This window comes from Diadema antillarum, unplaced genomic scaffold (assembly GCF_040938485.1).
Source record: "Diadema antillarum isolate AM-2024a unplaced genomic scaffold, OU_Dant_1.0 seq00000531_RagTag, whole genome shotgun sequence".
NCBI classification, from domain to species: Eukaryota; Metazoa; Echinodermata; class Echinoidea; order Diadematoida; family Diadematidae; genus Diadema; species Diadema antillarum.
In genome coordinates, this window is record NW_027271482.1 from 1946120 (window position 1) to 1956380 (window position 10261).

The window sequence follows — 10261 nt, forward strand, 5'->3', positions numbered from 1 at the left end:
ATGATGGGCTGCAGATGTTTTGTGGAAAAAGAAGTTGAACCAGTTGAGCTTCTACCCTCAAGTTTTTCAAAGTACAGTACATCAATTACATAGAGGTGAAAATGTACAAAATAACTCTGGGTCCCGTAACCCTAGGGATCAATGATTCCCATCAATTTTGTTTATTTTTTTCCCCCTACTCCAAAGAAGATGGATGCAATAAATTTGAGCACATGCATATTGTGCTGCATCAATGTTAATCAAAGGGGTGACAAATGTATGTGGTAACTTAATCACAACATGGAGACATGATTTTCATCCCAAGAGCATGGATGACCATTGGAAGATTCTACTATTTAGCTGCTATTTGTAGCATCCCCCCCCCCAAAAAAAAATAATAATTAATAAGATCGAAAAAATTACATGCAAGTGTCTGTCAACAGTTAACTTCTCTCTTGAATATGAGACCATAAAAAGATTTTATTCAAGCAAGTCAGAATTGCCTGGAGAGAAGGGGGTGCTTAATCATGAGCGCAGCCAGGTTCGTATCATGCGGAATGCCAAGCCAAACATTCTTTGATATGCTTGGAACACCTCACAGATGAATGTATTGATTAACATGTGGCCATGAAGAGGAGATTTTTTCTTGACAATATAAGTCAAAACTATTTTCAGTTACTAGTACAACAATCAACAATTTAAAGCATTAAGAAACTCTTTTCATCGGCGAGTCCTGTTCTACTTTTTATGTTGAAGTGCTGCAGTACATCCTGGTAACAGCTTCATGCTAAACTACCGCTGAGCCTGATGAGGCTGACTCTTCAACAAGAATGTAAGTTCCAACGTCAGAGGAGCATATACTGTATCTCAAAAGAGGAAAAAGAGCAAGGGTATTTAGACCTATACACTGATGGTAGCTGTCTCTTCTCATTGGGCTTCTAATCTTACGTTGGAATGGTGCTCGGTCAGGGGCTTGGTGGGAGCTGCAACTACTCTCTCTCTCTCTCTCTCTCTGCCTGAGGTGATGAGTGGTGTCATAGCTCCTCAAGGTCTTCAAACGATACTCAATGAATCCATGATCCTTGCCATACAGGTATACTCCTGAAATATAAGAATGCATTGTAAGTCAAAGTTTTTTCTTGAGTCTCAACAAATTTGACTTTGGCACAGAGTTGACTATAACTGATGAAGATCTGGTAGCAGTAGAAATACATGTAGTGGCACTCTTATGGAAGAAAACGAGAACAGGTTTATCATAAATGAACGGCACAACTGGCATGTTGGAGGTTATCAAGTTACATTACGTTACGTTAAAGTTATCGTTCATTGAACCTAAGTCATGTAATCAGGCCAATCTGCACACAAACTTTTTAGACATCTATGAGAAGGTACATCAAAGATTATAAAAAGTCCCCACATTGCCTGTATATTTGCACAATGATTTAATTAAGAAATAGATGCAATTTCCCTGTAAAGGCCATTTTTTTTTTTTTTTTTTTTGGGGGGGGGGGGGGGGGTCATGCCCATGACCTGAAAACCTTTGGGTCCTTGCCCCCTAACTAAACAAGGATGATCAACTCCTAGTTTGGCTGCTTAATTCTGTCCACTAGCTCTGGAGAAAAGTTGAAAATATTGAAGTTTTTGCAAGCTAGATGAATAAGATACCATGTATGTCACTTAAGCTTTCTGCTAAAAAGGGCTAAAAAAAGTTGTAGATCACATAAACTTATGAGTATAAACTTACATGTCCTTTTGCACCTTGTGTGGCGTCTCACAAAGTGGGGTACTGCATTGCAACTGCCTTGGCTACAACGTCTTTTGCTCACTACTTGGGTATCTGAATTTAAAAAGAAAGCAAGAAGAATGTTAATATTATACGACGCAAATATATAACATCAAAAATTTGGCCCTCATCTTAATCTTTTAAGGGACTGAACTATTTTTATGTTTTTTTCTTGGCATTAATTTCTATTGCTATTCAGTACCACTGTTTCAAGTACATTTATTGCTACTTGAGCCAGATATCAGTTAATACATTACAAATTTCATGCATATAGGTTAAGTGTGAATGTGCACAGTTAGTAGAAAAACTTATACAAGATGTGATTATCCATTGAACTTCATGGCACATCAACTCCAACTTTTTTATTCATCATTGTGATGATCATATCATAAGTATTAGGACTATTACCAAATCAATATACATGTGGCCTGATGGGGCTACCAAGAAAATAAGTCAGCGTGGAGTCTTGTACGTTAACTCTGTTTACATGTTTCATACAAGTATATCAGTCTTTATTTTTAAATCTATAACCATCACTTCATTAACAATGTATACTTACCGGTCCCTTCTACTTTCTTTCTTTCTTTTTCTTTTTTTTTTTTTTGGGGGGGGGGGGGGCAAATTTTAGTCTGTTGTTCTCTATACTTGAGAAGACAATTAAAAAAAAAATGAACAGGCAAATTACATTGTTATATATTGGATGGAAATGTAGTACAAGACATGACAATGGGAAACTGGTATTCCAGACCAATTTTCAATAATTATAATAACAATATCTTAAATAATTGAACTTACGCTGTACAGTTTTCTGCTTCCATTTTCAACAATAAATATGCTACAATGATCTGGATGTGCAGATGTCTCCTCGGAACAGTCAGAACTCCTTCCCTCAGCTTTTGAAGTATCTCCTCCCCCTTGAAGTGATGTGTGTGTGTTGAATTCCTGGGCAAATAAGTAAAATTTAATGGTTTTATGAATCATACAAATGGCATGAGGATAGTAGGTCCCTCTAGTTTACATTATAAACTTGAAGTGCAAAATCATTCAACATACATATTTGACATAAGCAACAGCTCTACTTACACAACTCAAGACTGACCATAACATGGTTTTCACTTCTGTCGATACGGCAAGTACCCAGTACACATTTTTTCTTAAATACAAGTACTAACCTGTCAAGAAATCCATTTTCAGAGGGAAGGACAGCTCCAAAACTGCTCCATGAAGTATCTTGAAAATCATTTCTTCAAACAAAATAAAACCAACCAAGCATTCAGTCTCTTAATGTAGCCTCTTATGTAATTACTGAGACTCTAGAATGTAAAATAAATGTCAATCAATTTCAAACTAGTCTCCCTTCATTAATCATCGTGAAAAACAACAGAATAGCTTACAGCAGGGTTAATGCAATGGAAGTCCATATCTCAGAGGCTCCTTCGCTGATGTTGGCCCGGTGTTTCCAGCATTCGTCAACCCTGAATTCAATGGCTAGTCGTTGACCACATCTGGTACTTTGCAATCTGGTGATCTGCACCCTCTTCGTGTGACAGAGACTGTACAGCTATCAATATCCGTCTTTGTGCTCCAAATGATGACCCCTACACCGAGTTCCTTTAAATCACCACCACTCCCAAAGAGCTGTCATGTATCTAAAGCTGGAGGAAAGTATGAAAACACAAGGTTCAGAAATGGATTTAGAACTCGATCATTTCCACAAGACAATATGCAGTTGTTTTGTCCACACAAATACTAAGTGAGCACCAATACAAAAGCTAGTAGGCCTAATTACTTTTTTAGCTACATCAGCATATTTAACGTTAGAAAGACCCAAAGATGATCTCTGCCAAATTTCAATACCTAATAAGGTCACCTGTAACTTTCATAAAAAACAATGTTGAAACATAGTACCCGTCATCGTCTACTACAAAGGGGATCGATCTCCATGACGTGTGATGAGCACGCTGATCTTCAGCTAGAAGTGTGATATGTCACAGTGGACCAACACTTAACACGAACAGTACACGCATCATACTTCTTAACTAGTAGTACAGTAGTAGATGATCAGCACACATGACGTGGGAGTGTACGTGGTACTAGTATATTCTCCCAGCTGTTTGGATACTCGAATGTAGTGGCAAATAAAAGTCCTTTTTACTACATACAGTGTATATAATGAACAATAATCATAAATCACCAAATTTCACCATTTTTCATTACCGTACTGATCGAGATCACCATCTCATCTGGCAACACACTGTCAGTGATTCGGCTGTCAACTCAACAATAGCAATGTAGAGTACGTGTCTAGCGCTAGGCGCTTGCTTTAGCACAGCTTAGTAACAGTTATAGTATTTATAAGTTCTATCTTTATTTACACTCGACTACATTAATCTCTGTGTGATGAGTATGCTTGTACAATGTCAATTCAATGACTATAACGACCAACGTTTCACTCATCACTCATTTTTTTTTTTTGAAATCAGAACTCAAATTAACTGGTCTATTTTGTTTGAAAATTAGTTTCTAAAAAAGTTAAAGACTTTACATAGTCCGCGAATAGTTCAAGCCCTAGATCCCAACGTGTACAATTAAAGACTCAACGTATTATTACATCCCAACACCCACCAGTTGAGTTTCGGCCTCGGATTCTACAACTAGCTGTTCGTAAGGTGTTCTTCGACCAGCCCCATAGCTAACTGTGTAAGGAAAGCCCCGGGCCCAGGGTTATTCGTAAGGCAACTTACATGTTCGTTTACGGAGAGGTATAACGTTAGACTAGCCCGTAATACTGGAAAAACTCAACAAGTTATAATTAGATCGGTCTTTTATGGTTTGCTTACCTTCAAAAATGTGAATGATATCTCCGCCCCACTCAATTTGAAGACAGAAATTTTCTCACGTCCATCACGACATCCAGCTAGGCTCTGATTCTCACGAATACCACACGCACGTAAATCTGTGATCCTATGCATAATACACGCACAGCTAGCACACACACAGCATGCACGCAATTGCACACAGTCCACGCACAGGCGACGCGTCGCTCTTCAGGTAAACCATGCCCGCGCCCAAGCCAGGGGAAATTGCGGCTGGTGATTGGCTTAGAGTAAACACATGACAAGGGAATTCTCAATTCCTATTGGCCTAGCCAAATGCGTTTAATTATGTATTCACTCGGAATTCACTCGGCTTAATTTTCACTCGGAATTCACTCGGCGAATAGGTTTCACACAAATTTCACTCGTTACAAGAGTGAAATTCACTCGACAACGAGTGAAAGTCACTCTTAATCGAGTGAAATTTTATTCACTCCTTGCGAGGAGTGAATTATTCACTCGAAATTTTTTAGAGAGTATTAAGAGAGTCTGGCCAACTCGTAAATTGAACGCCATGTCGTTACCCAGCGTACAGTGCGCTTATGGTTTTAGCGTGTGCGCTTTGGGGTTAGCGCAGGCGTCCCAAAGGCGCAAGGCACTGTGTTGCTTGACTTTTTTTATAGAGAGAGAGAGAGAGAGGGAGAGAGAGAGAGAGAGAGAGAGAAAGGGTGTAGGTTGGGGGAGGGACATTCATTCATTCCATCCATGTTGAACAAAGCCAACAATCAATCATTTTTACACATTCAAATTGTCACAAGCACACAGGTATAATCAAATTATAAACAATAGGGAAGCTGTTTAAAGGACATAATTCCTGAATATATGATAGACGAATTTCACAGTTTTACTGTTTCGCACATAAATAACCATCAATTACCATCCTATTTAGTTCAATAAACTGACATGAAGGCCACTAGTATAACTAGGCCCTAATTCAAGAGGAATACACCTATGTACAATGTACAAACGTCATCGGCAAGTGCATATAATGGTATAAAATGATCTCAAATTGCGGTTTTAAAATAATTTCAAAAAAAGACCTGTAATTGAACAATTGAACAAGTACAAGTACCTGGATAACATAAGAATCATGAGGGATATCCTCAGTGAAATCCGTACCAAATATAAACTATGATCAGGACCATTGAATGGATATGAAATGAGTTTTAAAAAATGGAAATGTCCAAATGGCGACCGGTATACCTCCGCCATATTACATTGTTCTCAGCAGATGTAGAGTACGCCTTGACAATGTTACACGACAGTTTCACATAATTATCATTGGCAGAAAAAATTGTCACAAAATTTAATGCGTCGAGTGTTTACTTTCCTTGAACTAGGTGTAAATGGATGAGTTTTATTTAAAAGAGAAGTATTAAGGAATTTGAGCATTTTTTACTCGTAAGTTGACCAATCTATTTTCATGGCAATACTTTAAGCGGTTATTGTACAAATTTGCGGAAATTACTGTCATTTTAGTATTTTCACTTTACCTTTGACAATCATGGCCAAAATCTTTCCCTATGCGTCATTGTGTAGTAATGATGGCATGCAAATACCGCGTTTGGTTTTAAGTTTGTACATTGGGTATAATCTCCAAGGTATGGATGAACTGGGTAATAATATTTCAACAATAGATAGTAGAATTTTAACATTTTACCTGACATCGATCCTTGACCTTTGCCACCTCCCATGACCCCCAACCCCAACCCACCCCCCTCCACCCCCCTCCCCAAAAAAAAAAAAAAATCACAAGAAAATCACGGTTGGGCAGTAAGTTTCGTCTGGAAATAAAGTCATGTACTCACCTTCAGAAATTGTATACAGATCGATATGGGGGAAATGGCAGTATTTTAAGATTTTAACCATTATGATTTTGATCGTTCACTTTGAGCATGTTTACACAAATGTTATATGCTAAAAAAAAATAAATAAAAAACTTCGTCCACTCACACATGCACACAATCATGTCAAGTTTCATGGCCAACGGATTCAACAAAATTGATTATGAAAGAAGGAAAGACAAATGCCTCAGGCGACACATCGTACGTTATAGCGGTGACATACAATCTTAATGTGAATCAAAACTTGGATAGTCTGAAAGACACCGCGAGGAATCCAAAGAAAAAACAAATCATATAGTTTTCCCGCCTATGTCACATTCTAATTTCCCACTTCTCTCCTTCGTTTTGGATCTGTCGGAAAGCGGTGCATCATTACACTTGAGCCAGGTCGGTTAGCGCAACGCCATGCTGCGCAGGAAAGGCATGACGAATTTTCAGTTTATCGCAGGAAGATATCAAAATATCTTTCGTTTACTTCAATAAAATAGACAACGGCAAGGACACTGCACCGTGACTGATATTGGGGATGTCCCAAAGGCAAGCAATATTAACGCGTAGCTGCGCATGTTCAACAATGGGCACTGCGTATGAACTCTGCTCACGCCCGCGTGATTGTCTTTGGTAACGACATGGCGCCTGTAGATCACGGGACCAGCTTTTGACCAATCACAGGCTTCAAAACACATAAGCCGAAAACCGAGTTGGCCAGACTCTCTTAATATACGGCACTAGACCGACAGGATGAAGACCGCCACCTATAGACCAATAAATAGTATAGACCGATTCTGTGACGCGCTATGTGTATTTTTGGCATGGGCAGCGCCATTAACGAGGTGTCTTAGCCGACCCCCCCCCCCCCTCCTCTCTTCCCCACCCCCTTCCGCGCTCGGAATGAAAAACTGATGCATGGTCGTTTTAGCCAATAGGCGTCTCGTACTGAGTGCGCGAACGCTTGCTTAGTGCGCGAACCTTTGTTACAAGTGCGTGATAAACATGTTGCTAGGGGGTTGGGGAGGGGGGGGGGGGGGGGTCGGCTAAGACACCTCCAAATGAGCTCATGGCTGCGCCCAGTGCCACAAATCAGAGCGGGTTGATAGATATCTATCAACCCGCTCTGCCACAAATTGTCTGCTGCCCTCAACGAACCCGAATCGCTCTATTGACCGATTCGGGTTCGTTGAGGGCAGCAGACATTTCATGGCACTGGGCGCAGCCATAGTGGGTGTCTGAGCCGACCCCCCTGCTCTCCCCCTGCTCTCCCATGTTTATCACGCACTTGTAACAAAGGTTCGCGCACTAAGCAAGCATTCGCGCACTCAGTACGAGACGCCCATTGGCTAAAGCAGTTTTTCATACTGCGCGCGTGCTAATGTAGGGAGAGGGATGGGGAGTGGGAAGGGGGGGGGGGAGGGGGTCGGCTAAGACACCCACTATGGCTGCGCCCATGCCAAAAATACACATAGCGCGTCACAGAATCGGTCAATAGGGTGTCCTGATAATGGCATAAGGAAGATTAGAGATGGAAAAGAAGAGTTGCCAAGGTGTTACCCCATCAGTTGCCCCCGCCCCCTGAAATGATCAGGATCTTTAATTGTGTTTGCGTGGGTGTGTGTTTGTGAAAAAAAAATGAACAAAATTCAGTAAAAGTGTGCAACAGATCTTTCCACATTAACTTAAAGATGCCAAGACACCCTCGTTTGCATGTTAACCCTTTGACCTCTTTTATGTATTCCTACTCCCCCCCCCCCCCCAAAAAAAAAAAGAGAGAGGAAGAGAGAGAGAGAGAGAGAGAGAGAGAGATCTGCCTTCGGTGATTGTTATTTCTAGTGGCATCATCGAGAGGCATTTTATAGAGTGAAAATCGGCATGATTCGAGTATGCTTATGGGTTGAACAGAGAAAAAAACGGCTTGTAAGAAAAAATTCTTAGTGCAATTCCATCTAATCTGAATAAACAAAGTGGCTACCAAAATCATTACGTTTCTATTCCTGTAGGCGGTTGCTTGTGGAAAACTCGTCACAGAACTGGCAAATTAACATCACTTAAATTACATGATGAGAAGGTGGGGCTGCAGACAAGAATTTAATACAATTAGGAAGAAAATAAAGCATATACATTTTTTTTTTAATGCAAACACAATGCATTGAATGGATGAGAGATAAGTGTTTTTACGCTAATATACTTCACGGATCTTAGGATCTTATGAGATACTATTGTACTATGATATCAGTCTGCATTGGCTTGACGAATCAGATTATCAAGGAAAAAAACGAAATGTAATGGCAGTAAATGATTTCAAAATGACAATTTCTCATATAGGTCCTATAACATACAAAATCAATGAATCATTTTGCTTGTTTTGCATGTATTCTTTAATTAAGACTCGATTCTCTTATAGAAATGACGAATGAACAAGTGGAAAAGTTTAGAAAGAAATTTCTTATGCGATTTGCATTATTTTCATACCAAAAGATACCAAAATAAATGAAGGAAAAATTAATTAAAAATCAATGATGTAGTTTGGCAAAAAACTGAATAGCTGTAGATATTGAGTATGAATTCCTCTACAATCTGCATTTTTGGTTGGAAGATGAAAGCTTTTCTGATGGAATTTGAGGGGACTATATTTCATTGGGTACGTGTACGGAAAATAGGTGATTTTTTGAGTGACAAGAACACGTAGTCTGGCTTTGCGGACCCCTTGGACAGAATTTGAGCAGAATAACCTACCATGGAAATTTGATGGATGAAAGGGTATATCTCACTTATCCAGGTTAGTGAAACTGAAACACCTCATTTCTCCCAGTTATTTTACAGAATTTTTTGAAATTTGAATTTTAACACCACGTCTCTACGGGGAATTATTTACCCGTGTGAGCCCTATAGAGAATGCACGCAATGCACACAAGATCTGATGGGAAGTATTCATCCCATAAAGCTCTGCTGGTTTATGTTGATCTATTGTGTCAGATCTCCTCCTCCCTCCCCCTTTTCCTTCCTACCCCTAGAGCTACCAAGTCTCACGCATTCTGCGTGAGACTCAAGCATTTAGGGGTCATCTCACGATCTCACGCATGACACCCATTTTTTCTCACGCATCGGGCGAAGTCTGCAACTTGGGCCTATAATAATGAGCATAGTTCAAAAGATTAAAGTGATAGTTGCAATTGAAGGTATATTTCCCTTTTTTCTTTCAAAATAAGTAAAAATTAGTCACTTAAGTATGCACCTGATCGCACCATTAAGAGCTAAAAATTGAAAAAAAAAAGCTCCCTACCGTGGGAGGCTACAGGGGTGAAAAGCCCCTCCCACACCCTCGCTCGCGCGCGCATTCGCATGCCGAGATGCCAAGTCATGAAATCTCACTCATAATTTTTTTTTTGAACTTGGCATCCCTGTACCCCCCCCCTACCCCTCTCCTCTATCTCCCCCTCCCCCCAACTCTGCTAGGCTACAGTTTGTTTTCTTATTATGTTGTTGTGGTATTAGACCTTTGTACATAGCAGACATCAGTATCACACAACTTTGAATGACTGTGATATTTTAATGTATTTCTTTGTTTTGGCTACCACTGAAATAGCTCAAAATACATAAAGTTAGTCTGTTTGACAAAACGAAGTCTTTTAAAGTACTTTGTTCAGGCAATAAGGTGATAATGACACCCCCATAATTAAGGATAACTCCCTGCATCTATGTATTGATCTTATGAAGAACTGATCAACACTGCAAGATTTATTTTTGAAAAAAACCCAAAGGGCATGATTTTCAAAAGTGTCCCT

At 39.7% G+C, this 10261-nt stretch overlaps 1 long non-coding RNA gene across 1 annotated transcript; it reads right to left on the reverse strand.

Moving 5' to 3' along the window:
• Positions 1-408: 408 nt before the first annotated feature.
• LOC139734512 (uncharacterized) lies at positions 409-3633 on the reverse strand. Its single transcript, XR_011711164.1, has 4 exons — positions 3157-3633; positions 2558-2704; positions 1724-1816; positions 409-1080 (listed from the first exon to the last, which is right to left on the reverse strand). It is a non-coding gene; the product is annotated as an uncharacterized lncRNA (long non-coding RNA).
• Between the last annotated feature and the right edge of the window lie 6628 nt (positions 3634-10261).